Source organism: Anastrepha obliqua, chromosome 5 (genome assembly GCF_027943255.1).
Source record: "Anastrepha obliqua isolate idAnaObli1 chromosome 5, idAnaObli1_1.0, whole genome shotgun sequence".
NCBI classification, from domain to species: Eukaryota; Metazoa; Arthropoda; class Insecta; order Diptera; family Tephritidae; genus Anastrepha; species Anastrepha obliqua.
The window spans coordinates 119,128,459-119,142,934 of NC_072896.1; the positions used below are offsets into that span (position 1 = coordinate 119,128,459).

The window sequence follows — 14,476 nt, forward strand, 5'->3', positions numbered from 1 at the left end:
GCTGTTTGGTAAAGGGTAAGTAATCATTCGATAGAATTCTTTCTGTTCTACAAAAATATGTTAATTGTAATTTTGAGTTATTAAAATTCTTATTAGTATTGAGGCCTAGAAGGGAGGCGCATATCAACATTTTCGACACCTGCACTTCTTTGCTTTTTATCGAGGTCAAAAAGCTGCCAAAGCAACTCGGCACATTTGCGATGTTTATGGGGAAGCGGTCATAGGCGATTCTATAGCAAGGAAATGGTTTGCAAATTTCAAATATGGCGTCTACCACGTCGACGACACGTCCCGTAGCGTAAGGCATTCTGAATTCGATGAAAAACGTCGCAAATCACATCTGAGAACGGAGAACGGCCGCCAAACCAGTCGTGAATTGGCGGAAAAAATTAACTGCGATCATAAAACGATTGTCAATCCCCTTCATTCTATGGGATTTACCGAAAAATTGGGAGCCAGGGTGCCTCACGGGCTCAATGAAAAAAAAAAACAAAGAAAGTCACCTTTAAATTGCCTCTCAGCATCTCGCCCGCCATCGACCAACACGCGGGCATCAACAGCGCTTTTTGTACCGTATCGCCATGAGATATGGGAAATGGTGCCGATACATCAATATGAAAATGGGCACATTTACAAATACACATGCATGTATTTATGGATAATGTTACGCCGAGATTTCGATCTGATTGACAGCTGAATGCTAAAGTGCATAGTTTGTAGGTATGCCTTTTAGCTCGCAACACACATTCAGTCAGACAGTCACTCAAATCGTACAATACAAATGAATTACTTTCAACTAGACAATCAGTTGATATGCATTAGAACACATTTATTCGAAACTTGACAGATGAAGGGTACAAAATTGTACTCTATGTTTGCCCCCTAAAGGGTGTGCAGTGGTTTACACCGTACTTTTGCTGAAGGAATTTAAATATCTAAGCAAATTTGTTGATGATGGCATTTGTTGGATTATTGAGAGGTTGAGGTATGGTGAGGAAAATGTAATACAACTCTGTGCATATTTGGTTTCAACTAAGACAGCTGATGCTTCGTTCAATATGTGTAAGGTGGCGCAAAATGAATCAACCCGGTGGAAGATAGACAACTACTTTATAGAAACAGACATGCAACGGAGCGCGTAGAGGTCAAAATAAAATTTTCTTCACTCAAAATAATTTTTTTTTAATTTAGTAAAAAAGATACCTACCCAAAAACAAAATTGGATTATTAATTTCAAACTCAGCTGGGGGTCCAACGTAGAGTACAGGGTAAATGCATTATAACACTTTACACGTGTAAGAGAATGTTGGGTAAAAAATGGGGTCTCCAACCAAAACTATCCAAACAGCGTGTATCTTGACCACAGGAACGCTTAGCACCAGTCCTACGGATGCGCTCAACGTACTAACACATCTATTACCATTAGACTTACATATAGAAGCAATCGCTACTTGCAGCGCGGTGGGACTCAGAGATATAGGAAGCTGGACAACAAGATCGTACGGTCACAGCAAAATCCTCCTACGGGGCCCCTAACTGCTCAAAAACAAATCAGACTACACAGTCCGCGACCTTAACTTCAAGAAAAACTTTACGGTACGTTTTCCACTGGGAGCCGAATGGAGGAAAGGAAAAGTGCTTGGTACATTCTACATTGAAATCTACACTGATGGTTCTAAGATGAACTGTGGTGTCGGAGTTGGCCTCTGTTTGGAGCCGCTCAATATATCCAAATCAATCCGAGTTCCTGACTATGCCAGCGTGTTCTACGCAGAATTACTAGCAATCAGAGAAACATGCAAATCACTAAAGCTCTATAAGGAAGTTGGTGCAAGAGTAGCTATCTTCTCAGACAGTCAAGCAGCTATTAAGATCTTAGATTCCAATTCCACTTCAACCAAGTTAGTTTTACAATGCAGAAAGGAACTAGAACTGCTTGCTGCAGTCATAGGAACATAGAGGGTAATGAGATGGCAGATGAGTTAGCAAGAAAAGGTTCCGCACTAGACATAACAGAGGCCGTGGCGGTCGCTACCCCTTTGAACACAATAGAAACATCCATTGCTTCGCACTACTATGATTTAGTCGAAAGAAGCAAATAAATACTTGTAGTACTACAAGAAAACCATGGCCGTCGTACAACATCCAGAGGACGAATTATTTGTTAGGATGCTCCCGACCAAACATTTCGCGTAAAACTGTAACCCTTACAGGTAAACACTGGAAAGTAGGGGATAACGCAGCCAGACTTAACCTCCCTTTCAATCCCATCTGCAGAAATTGTGAAGCGGAAGGGGTGAAAGAAAGTCTCTTCCACTATCTATGCGAATGCCCAGGTCTAGCTAGAGCAAGACTTCGCTCTTTTGGTAAGCCCTTCTTACAGCAAATTAATGAAATCTTGGACGTAGAGATAAAAAGTTGGCTGTTAGATTTGAAGCTAATTAAATGGATTTGACTAAAAAAAACACACACACAAGGCATCATCACACAAGAACAGTAGTAGTAAATCGGCGCTAGTCGCTAATTACGAATATTTCAGCAGGAATACTCAACCACTACAACAACAACATTAATTTTGCGCCACCTTGTGCATTAAAGAGCTCATATAAATGTGTATGCATGTATGTGTAAGCACATATAACACATGGTTTGAAAAGTGCCTGGCTTAACAAAAAAAACACGTATTTTTTTGTTCAAAATTAGATTTATTCATCAACGTAACTTCCATCAATAGTAACGCAATCATTTCAGCGCAAAATCCCAAAATACCGAGGCCATAACCTTTCCAGGCGATTGTTGTGCTTTCGGGCGCTTAGGACGAGTTTTGATTCCGGAGTGAAGTGAGGGATCCATCCATTGTCACATATCGACGGAAAAAATCTGGTTTATTAGGTTTAAACAAGGCCAATCAGTGCTCAGAATCATCAACACCTTCTTGTGTTTGGTCAACAGTGAGCAAACGCAACAGCCACTTTGAAGAGAGCTTCCTCATAGTTCAATGCTCATGTAATATAAAGCCAAGACGATTTCAGCAAACTCGCGCAACTTAACTTTTTGAAATTTTAATTTTTCTATATTTTCTGGTGTTACCGCCTCATTTGAAGAATGAATTATGACTTGTTTCTTGATTTATGACAGCTAATTCCGAGCACAAGATCCGCAAATAAGAGACTCCTACCTATAAACAACCACGTACAGTCTGTGTCATAAGAAAAGAACCGGCTTTTTTCTTTTAACTTCAAGATATAGGTATTTCGTTCTGCGTTTTTCTGCATAATAGTCCCACTCAAGGGCTACGACGCCATGGCTAACTGAGGTTAGTGTCGTTCGAAACTTTCCCGTAAACGCAATCAAACAAAAATGAATGAGAAGTACGCGAAGCGTTTTGAGGCGGTATTTTTATCCACGCATTCGAAAGGGTCAAAATTATCTTACGCCATGGCCGCAAAAGTATTAAAAAAATCAGAAAAGTTTGTTGTGATGTGGAATTAGCGGTATAAAGTGTACAAAAATATTGATGACTTTTCCGAGCGCGGTTTGAAGCGAGTTACGACAAAAAAGCATGATAAAGCGATCGTCCAACTCTTTGAGCGGGACCCTTCCTTGTGACTACGCCAAGCACGATCAGTTATTGCTAAAAAGGGAATAGATGTAAGTATCAACACCATCGCACGTTGGCTGAAGGAGGCGAACATATCCTACCCTCACACATCATCAAAATCACTACTTTCAGAAAAACACTCTGTAAAGCCTGGAAACAAGAAAATGGCGTCACAGTAATGGATTGGCCTTCCCAGTCCCTAGACTGGCGTCTGCGGGAAAATGTGTGGAGAATTATGAAAACGCACCTTGCCGGAAAGCCAGTCCACGTTTTAAAGTAACTCGTGCGTCAAGTTCGCAAAGCCCTTTTTGTGACAAACTACGCAGAAAAGCTGGTTCAAAGCATGAAGAAGATGCCAGGCGATACTCGACAACGATGAAGACTACACGGCTACTACTACTACTACTACTACACGGCAGACTACTCAGGTCTGACTGAATTGAGTACCAGGACATGTGGGACACGAAGGAAACGGGAAGGCTTTTATGTAAAAAAGCGTCAGGGAACACTGGAACGGCACAAGCGGCCTTAATAACTCCAAAAAGTTTGAACTTCAATGTCAACAGAGCAAAATCTGCTCTAACCCTAGATAAAAAGGACCTAAGATTACTCTGTGGAGCACTTACAGGTCACTTTGCCTGTAATAAACACTTTAACACAATAGGATTATCTACAATATTACAAGATTATGAAGGTTCTGCTGTGATGAAGAGGAGTCTATGGAGCACTTAATCACCAACTGTGAGGCATTAGGCCACAGAAGACACAGAATCCTGGGCTCGTACCTACTAAAGGAGGAAGACCTACAACTGCTTCCTCTTGGTTCGACTTCTCAGTATAGATAGGTAGGTAAAATGGCAAGAGTGCCACAGGCACCCTTCAAGTAGCACTTACGTGTCATTTTAATACCATAATGTGGACCATTACCTGTGCAAAGAAAAATTATTGGGAAGAAAAAACCGTCTACAGCCATCCAGGGCTGTTGATGTAGTGGAGGAGAGAAAAGCGATCTAGGCTGGAGAATTTCTTCAAGTCATCCCCAAAGGGCACGCTAAGGAATCTCAAGCGCCTAGCCGCCAGAGGCGGACATTTGCAGAGAAAACGTTCAACAGTCTCTTTCTCTGTACGATCCCCACAGCTCCTGCAATAGGGATTGTACGGAATTCCAAGCTTCTCCGCATGAGTACCGATCACCCAGTGACCAGTGAACACCACAATGAGTTTGGAAATTGAATGGCGGGGGATTCCCATCACCTTAAGCGTTCTGTTTCTATCGTATTGAGGCCATAGTGTTTTCGAAATAGCGCACGATGAGACAGACTATCTATCTGTCTTGCGCTTTTTTTAGAAAGAAATTGTGTAGTTTCCCTTTAACAACGGACAAAGGGACACCGATGTCTGCGAGGGGGACAGCTGAAACCGGTTCTGTCGACCCCTTCCTGGCACGCTCGTCGCCAATTTCGCTTCCCTCTATATTCCTGTGCCCAGGAACCCAGATAAGGGAGATGTTTCCTGCTTGATCGAGATGTTTGAGTTCCTTCTTACAGGAGTTCACCAGAAGAGAGCTGCAATACGGCGACGACAGTGCCTTGATCGCAGCTTGGCTATCGGAAAAAATATTAATTCCTCGGTATACTAAATAATTATAAGTAAGTAATTAGGGGCGCACAATAGATCAATCTGGTCGCAGTGCATTAAGGCCTTAGCCGAACTCGCACTGCGATTGATTTTCTTTTAGAGCCATAATGGCAATGTGGTATAGAAGTCGGCCTCTAAAAGAAAGCGAGTTGCAAACCATTTTATCTGATTGCGATGATGAAATAATTGATTTTGGTGACGCTGATAGCATCCTAGACTTGACTGTCTGTATACGCAAAAAAAGTACGCGAACTACGCACTGGAGTAAATTCCATCCAATCGCTTTTCTAGATCTGCATAAAATCGGTGCGCACCAACTACTGAAGACTTCGGACTGCATGAATTCAAAGAGTAAAATCGGCGTTGCTAAAATACAGCTAAGAGTATATTTCCAGATATGTACTAGAAATAGACAAACCACAACCCAACCCATCAACATCAAACCCCTTGTGGGGTGACTGACTCACACACTTCAGTGTGTCAATCGAAGGTTAAGTAAATTATGCCAATGTTTAATTTGTGTGACCTTTGGTTAATTTTTATGATTAAACCAATACTCCGATGTGAATTTTTATATAAATTAATTGATAACTAATATTTTTTTTTATTAAAAAAATTTATCATCTGTTTCCGCCCGGGATCGAACCGGGGGCCTTCCGCGTGTTAGGCGGATGTGATAACCACTACACCACGGAAACAGCTGAAAGAAGGGAACTTACCAAACTACAAAGAGTCAATTCAAAGCAAAATATCTATCATTTTCAATTGAGCGGCTATTGAAAATAGTTCACTCGTACACTACTCAAGAGTGCATGCACATACCAACATACCTATGTAAAATACACATAAGTATGTGTGAATGAGTGTATGTATATTTGTCACTTTTACTTTTGTTGCGTGTTTCGCTTTCTCATGGCATAATCAACACACAGAGGCCGGCAAGTGGTCTTAAGCTGATTAAAAATGCGGTCTTGGCTAAAAATAAACCTGTCAAGCAGTCAGGCGGGTGCTCCGTGCTGTAAGTTACCTACTTTTATATACATATGTACATACATACATATATACATAACTAGTTGAGAGTGCGGGTTTGTGTGACTGCGCAGTTTAAATAGCTTATCAACGCCACCAACCGCACGCTTAATATTGACTTTATTGCCTGGTTTTTTAATGAACGTTATACTGTATTTATAAATATGGCAGACGAGTAAGAATTATAAAAATCAGGAGTGCAAGTGGTGGCATAACTTAGCGATTTGCATTTTTATTACTTGCCTACACATGGCTAAGGTGCGTTCAGACTTAGACTGAATAGCTGAAAAGTATAAGTAGTTTGAGTGAAGGAGAGAAAGGAAGGGAAAGGGAATTTTTGTAGAGAGTGTACAGCATATTCGAGTTCTATGCTAAATTATGAGTAAAAATGTTGAACAAACTACAAGGTGGCGCTAAATTAATTACCCTATCGAGTTTTTTCGTTTATTTTTTATAAAAATGTAGTTCATTATACAATGTGGCGCAAAATTAATCACCCTATCGGAGAATTTATAATTTTTTCAAATCGCGTTGTACGTCAATCACAATTGACTCTTGTTAACTAGACAGCTGCAGTATACAAACAGTCAAGCAATGGAGCGCTTAAAGGTTAGAATAAAGATTTTCATAACTCAAAATAAGCTTTTTATGTAGTAAAAAAAGTGCATGATTAATTTTGCGCCATCTTGTATATCCTAAAATCAAGTTTAAGCCGCATAATGTAAAAAAAGAAACTATATTTTATTTTTTTTTTTAGTGGATAGTGATTGATTATTATTATTATTATTATTAGGCTACTGCGCACTACAACCAAAAGGGACTGCTAAGATACCCCATATTTTAAGGCTTTTTAAAAATTATAGCGCATTCTGGGTTTTATTGTTCCATAACACGGTGCTACAAAAAAAAAAATCGAAAGAACTCTTCAAGGGATATAGTGCACGTTTTAGGTCAAGACCAGTACAACACAAAACTGTGAAAATTTTAGAAAATTCAAAACCTGCTCAAAATTTTTTATTTATTGTTAAAAAACCGATTTATGGTGTTTTTGATGAAGTAAAAATACATAACTAATCCATTTTTCAACCGATTTTTTATTTCAATATGGTCTTGGGAAGGGGAGTGTATGCGCGTTATGAATGTATATAATTATAAGATTGAACGATTGACGTTCAAAAGAAATTTTCAGTAACAAGCTCTGTTTTTTGCAATTTTTTCACGTTTTTTTCAATGTGATGCAATTTTTCGGCCACTCTCCTCCAACGGGGACCACCAATATGTACATATTTTTAAACTCCAATAAAATGTGCTCGAAATAAGCTATTCCTCATCTTCATACATTGAAAACTGTAAAAGTTACAATTAAAAAAAAAAAAGGTTTTTTCCACATTTTTAAAAATCCAGCTGAACCGAAACTGCGAGAGAATACCGCATGACCGACAGTGCTTTACTGCTCATTGCGGCTAATTTGGAAAGACAACAATAAGTTTACATAACTATGAATACATCTAACATATCAAAACTCATTATAACCCAAGCTTACCTAATCCAAACTGACCAACCGAAGCTTGCATGCCGCAGCAGAACCGTTTGCAATTTGCTGGTAAGCATGTACAATTTAATGAGTGTGAAAAATCATCACTCTTGAATGACCAAGACCTATTAAAACTTAGCATTCTAACCTAATCTAACCTTATTTAACCTTATTTAAATTAAGCTAATGTACACACAAACGTAAGACAATGAAATTAAGTGTGTTTCTGTGCCGAGCGAAAATATGTAAATAAATTCACAGAGCTTGTAAATCTAGCCTATACAAACCAAAGAAAATATAACCTAACCTAACCTAATAGACCCTTACCCTGGCAACGGCTTCGCGAAGGCTAAGCTGGTCACTTGTACGTGAAACAAATGATATTATACGTCTTACAAACGTAGAAGACCAAGTAAACATTTTTGACATTATAATTTTAGTTTTTGAATTAAAAAAGTAACTTTTAATAAAAACATTTAATTCAAAAATGTTTCATTTTTTAACAGTATTTTATGCTCAAATTAGCCACTCTTGTATTACATGAATTTCCTGTAAGGTTATGTTATTTTGTGTTATGCTAGGTAAAGATACGTTACGTTTATTTGTAGATGTTTTGAATCGAGTACACATAGAAGTACAATGCAATCGACTCAATTGTGTTACGTAGGGTTCTATTTAGTGAAGTGAGATTAGGATAAGTTATTCAAGGTTACGTCGAGTTTGGATAGGTTGGCATTACAAACTAATTAAAATGACTTCCTTTTGCAATGCAGAAAAGCAGCACAATGGGTTCGATTGTCTCACATTGTGTACGGTTGGATTGATTTCGATAACGTTAGGTTAGGTGAGGTTTAGTTAGGTAATACTACGTCCGAGTAAGTCAGAAAATTGCAGAAGTAAGTCAGCAAATTGCGTTACTTTTTGCATCCTTTTTTTTTTGACGTCTGTTCAACTCGAGAATGTTATGTTTTTATTTTATTTCTACAAAAACGTTCTTCACTTGGAAAATTTCTTAACAATTTTGATGAAATAATGCTTGCTAGATTCGGAATAGACACAGGTATGAGAAAATATACTTAATTATACACGTATCTCGCGAATAATAACGGAGAACCGCATTAAATTTGCAAATATGAAAGTAGTGAACAGAAACTTTCAGGTTACTGATTTTTTCGTTTTCCAAAAAAACCGTTACTTCGACACATTTTGATCGATTTCTGAAATTAAACACTTTTTACATTCGGAATAGACACAGCTATAAGACTTTATACTAATAAATAAATCTTTCATTTCAATAATATCGACAACATCTCGTTAAACTCGCAAAAATTGAGAAAATTGACTACAATTTTAGTTTTGTGTTGAAAAATCAGTGGTTATTTTTGCTTAGCGTGAAAAATAGATGACATACGTCAGAAGGGCTAACATTTACCTCAATCGGTTTTTTAACGATAAATAAAAAATTTAAGTGTGCTAAAAATTTTTTGAACACAGTTCCGCCTCGTTCATGTCACTTCAAAAGTTCTGATTCACTGTAGCACCGTGTAATTTATTTGAATCCATGGCAATACCACCAAGGTGGGGTAGTGTCTTTCTGCCTGGCGCAGGACATGCTCAAAGAATATATTCTGAATTTTCAGTGTCTATTTCAGAGAATCGGTGGATGATTTTCTCAGACAGATGAATTTTGTTTAAGTGATATCTCAGGCTACAGTGGCCTGTAAAGTCCTTGCCTTATGCCTTGGCCTTAAAAGTCTCAAGTCTACCCTGCTGAACAAAAGTAGCTTCGAAAGTAGTTCCTGTATCCGGCGTTAAGAATTATTTTGCTTGTCGCTGTGCTCAACGCTTCCCCAGTCGTCAACGAATGTCTTCTCCTCCCACTTTTTGAGAAATTCATTAATGTGGACCTTTGTAAGTTCACACAAAAAGACTCAGAACCAATTGGTGGCATGTTTGCCCCTTTTTTCCTAGATGGTCATTCCATTTCTCTCATATTCGTGTCCAGGAATCCAGCCTTTTAATACTGCGTTGAAGTTCCCTAACATCTAAGAAGGTTCAGACAGTCATATATCATTTTTGAGATGATTATAGTTCATAGAAGGGCTTTACAAGTCTACTGACTATCTGAAAGTATGGAAATGGGGGCTCCCCTCAGTTTCCTATGGAGACCTTCCCTAACACATATCTCAATGGGATGTAATTCTGCCTGTAAGTTTGTTGGGAAAAAACCCATTGGAAACCATTTTTTGAATTTTCTATCTTACCATCTTCTAATTTCAACCGACCAGTAAACAAAATCTTGGAGCCATCTTGATGGGGATAAAATCTTGATTGATAAGTCCAAAGTGTTTGTGGAGTCATTGAACAAAGTATTTTTTACTTGTGAATTTAGTGACCTGAGAATGTTTGTGGGAACCAATACTAGGCATTTAAAATATTTTTTTTTGGATCAACGAACTCGTAATGAGCGAAAACTAGCAGTGCCCCAACAAGAGACAGAAGAAGTACCAAAATACCAACGGTCTTATTGGGTTGCACTGATCCTACTGTTGAACTTGAATATGAACCGAATATGCACGGAAATTCAATGACTTTGCAATTGCAACAGAGCCACTGCTAAAAGGCGGTCGACATACTTCGAGATTCGACGTCTTCAACTTCGCTTAGATATGCTGTAGATTTGGAGTTTCAGATCGAGTGGCTTCAGCTTTAGTGACAGCCGCATGCAAAGATATTGAATTTACTTATTTTCTTCTTTTCATGAAAAGATCGAAAATAAGTAGGAAAAGGCAAAAGTGCAGATATATAGTTTTATGTATGGTAAACGAAAAACGATATGACGTAATATTAAATTGTGCTTTCGTTTAAGTTTATTTATTGGACCCAGTAATTACATAGCTCAAAACTTATGTAGTGCTGTAGTTGATGTATTTAATAATAATCCATATTTCGCATATTCATTTCGGCCACGATGTTTTCCACCACACTAGGTTTGTATGGTTTATGCAGATATGATTTATCTGGTTTTCTGTATACCCATCCGGTGTAACCCAGGTTACTTTGGGCGATGATTTGTGAGAAAAGAGGCTGCCGCCAATTAGTAAGTCATTGTTGTCGCAGAATTCTGTAAGCAGTTCGCCATTTTCATTCATAATTCCCATACCGCATTTTCTCATGTCGGATTCGAGGGTAACCACAACCAAGCCAATTTTCGCATTCATATCTCCCTAAAGCACCCTGATGTCGTCATATGGAATGTTACTAAAAACGTAGCTTAGCTTACTGTAAAACATTTCTTTGCCTTTGTGCGTAGCTGCTTCTGTAAGCGCATAACATTGCACCACTGTTACATTTCTCACTTTTGCCGGCCTATAATAATCCTCTCATCAGTTGGGTCCCATTTGATGAGTGCAACCTCAGTGATGCGGCTTAAAAACATTCCAACACCGTGAGTATGAGGACCGTTGTTTCCTTGATTACCAGAAAACGGCAAGACTTGTCCCGAGGACAGTTTGTGTTCACCGAATACTTAAAATATAATTCGCGACGAGAACTGAAATCGCTTCGGGAATATGGGTTTGAAAAAGGGTCTAATGGTTGACTATTCGGTGGCATAAGTTTATTACTATATTTCGGAAAGAACCTTTTTTGAGGGCGATACAATAAAGTTGAATGAAAAATAAATACTTTGTATTTTATTGAAAAATATCCGCCCTTTTTACGATTTATTAAATGTAAAAATTCAAGCGCTGGAGTCCCTTCTGCGATTCGTTTTAACGAAAAATCTGCAACTACTCCTGCGGACGTAGCCTATTTGTTTGCCGATTTTTTCAAATCTAATTTCACTAGTGATGATACATAATCGTTTTCTTCTTGTCATGTTAATCAACTTTCATCTTTGAATTGCGACTATTTAAACCTTGTTTATCTGGACATTGAGAATGGGATTTTGGGTTTAAAAACTTCTTCGCAGACTGATATTGTTATTCCTCTCAAGCTAATTTTTAATAAATTTCTATCTTCTGCAGTTTTTATCAACGATTAGGACATCAAAACTATCATCCTTATTTTCAAAAGTGGCAAAAAAGTGTGGAACTATAGGCCGATCTTGAAACTTTCTATTAAATCTAAACTTTTAGAAGGAATTGTTGAAGAAAAGACGTACTTTGCGACTAAGAGCTTAATCTCTCTTAACATGGATTTATCTTGGGTAGGTCTACAGTTTCCAACCTGCCTGCTTGTGGTGAATATTGCTTTTCAGCTGCTGCTGAAGGTTTTGAAGTCGATTGTGTTTACACGGACTTTTCTGAAGCATTCGATAAAGTTTCTCAAAGAATTCTATTACACAAATTGTTACGCTTGACTTTTCGGTTTCAAAGAATTTTATAAATTTCTAAACTCGTTTCTTTTAATTTATTTAATAATTATCTGTAGTAGGTAGGTAGGTATAGTGGTTGTCGCTTGACACACCTAGGCCTGCTGTAGACCCATTGTGATACCACCGGGGCTGTCCCCTCTCCTCACTCCACATCGTCCTCATTGAACCAACTTGTGGCTTTGATATATCTAACAAGACTTGTTATTTTTGTATTGGCCACTTCTGCCAAGTTATTTAGGGAGCTTTTTCCAAAAATATTGAACTTTCTTCTATCCAGAGCCATGCATCCGCGTAGAAAGTGTTCTATGGTCTCTTCTTCTTCAATGTCGTTACAATTTCTGCAATAGTCGTTATAGGGCGCTGCCAGTCTACTGACATGCCTGCCAATCAGACAATGCCCTGTTAGGACCCCTGCTTAGTTTCAACAGTCGGTTTGTGCGGCCCATGTTCCATTCCGGCCACGTCATTCTACTAGTTGCACAGGTCAGGGACTGAGACCATGGCTTGTTGGCGGTACTGACAATGTGTTTATCTATAAGCATTTTACAAGTTGCTAAAGGCATTGGTAAGTTCGCTTTGTCTGGTTGGATCGGTAATGTGGTACCCAATCTCGCTAGTTCATCTGCTTTGCAGTTACCTTCCATGTTTCTATGACCCGGCACCCAGAGCAGGTTTATTACAAAGTACTGTGATAGTTCTATCAAAACGTCGATATATTCTTTTATTGTCTTCGAGTTAATATTAGGCGATTGTAAAGCTTTCAGAGCCGATTGACTATCTGAATATATGTTTATATCTTTTGTTGTGAGAACACTTTTATTTAGGGCTAGCAGGCCTTTTCAGAATGCAGGCCTCCGCTTACTTGATAATTTAGCTTGGAACTATTAGTATAGATGCTGTCCATTACCCCAATGTCCCAATCCTCTTTCGTTAGGAAAGTTGTGGTAAAGGATGTTCTTAAATGCAACTCCACTGAGCTACAGAAGTCTGTCGTTTGATGTAGGAAGGGGTATTCGTCTAGTATTCTTGCGTGACCTCTTCTGTTAGTGGCTAAGTTGGAAGATTCTCTTAACCTAAGTGCCGATTTCGCCGCCAACTGTTTGCTGTAGGCCTCAATCGGTAATAGGTGCAGCATGACATTCATCGCTGCAGTGTGCGTAGTCTTTGAATAGTCCCTTTGAGTACTTTTTAGGCGTTTTTTATCTGTAGTAATTTAAGCTTATATTAGATCTAAGTGGTCTGTAAAAACAGTAATTATGTTTTAGACTTGAAATAAGTGAATTAGACTTTTGTGACAGAGTGTATTTTTTGTCGCAATCTTGCGAGCAATCCAACGGGTACCCTTCCCTTTTACCCTTTACTTTATCTATTACTCCTTTTCCATAGGTCAGCGGTTTTTCTATAAAAATCGGAACATTGGCCTCAGTTTCAAGTTCAGGTTCATTTCTTTCACTTTCAATGCATGCATTTTTTACGCCTTCGATTATATTCAGCTCTTCATTTATGGATAAGTTCGTGCGGTTTTACAACAGATGGCGTAACTTGATTATTATTCCATCGATCCACATTTCCAAACATTCATTGGAGAGCTACTGTCGTAAGGCACAAACGTCAGTATAAGTTTTTTATTTGAAGCGTAAACAACAATATTTTTACCACACTTGAAAATGTCGAATTTCGTGCCAAATAATGTGTTTTTGCGGGGAATTCTTCTTCATTATTTTAATATGAAGAAAAAAGCAGCCGAAAGTCATCGTATCTTGGTGGAAGTTTATGGTGAGCATGCTCTAGCTGAGCGAACGTGCCAGAAGTGGTTTGCACGCTTTAAAAGTGGTGATTTTGGCCGCGCCGCCAAAGTTCATGGATACCGAATTGGAGGAATTGCTCGATCAAGATCCGGCTCAAACGCAAGAAAAGGTTGCAAAAACTTTGGGAGTTGATCAATCAACCATTTCCAAACGTTTAAAAGCCATGGGAATGATCCGAAATTCAAATTTCGAAAAAAACCGCACGAACTTATTCATAGACCTATTACTTAAAACCAATTCTAAACTGTCATAACCATAACTAGAAATTTCTTCCATTGACGTGAATCGTAAACATTTACATAGATGGATAAACTGAGATTAGGGAGTGGCTTCCACATGCAGAATGCATTTCAGGATATGCGAAAACATCATCGCTCACTTAAGTGTCACGCGTGTTTGCACAAGTTTTCAGTGTGTGATGCAGATTCTTACGTACTTATAGAATTCACTCATCTGTAAATTTACTATTTCACACACACACACATACA

At 38.5% G+C, this 14,476-nt stretch overlaps 1 non-coding gene across 1 annotated transcript; it reads right to left on the bottom strand.

The window, feature by feature from the left end:
* Nucleotides 1–5,864: 5,864 nt before the first annotated feature.
* On the bottom strand, nucleotides 5,865–5,937 carry Trnav-aac (transfer RNA valine (anticodon AAC)). The gene has a single exon. It is a non-coding gene; the product is annotated as a tRNA-Val (tRNA).
* Between the last annotated feature and the right edge of the window lie 8,539 nt (nucleotides 5,938–14,476).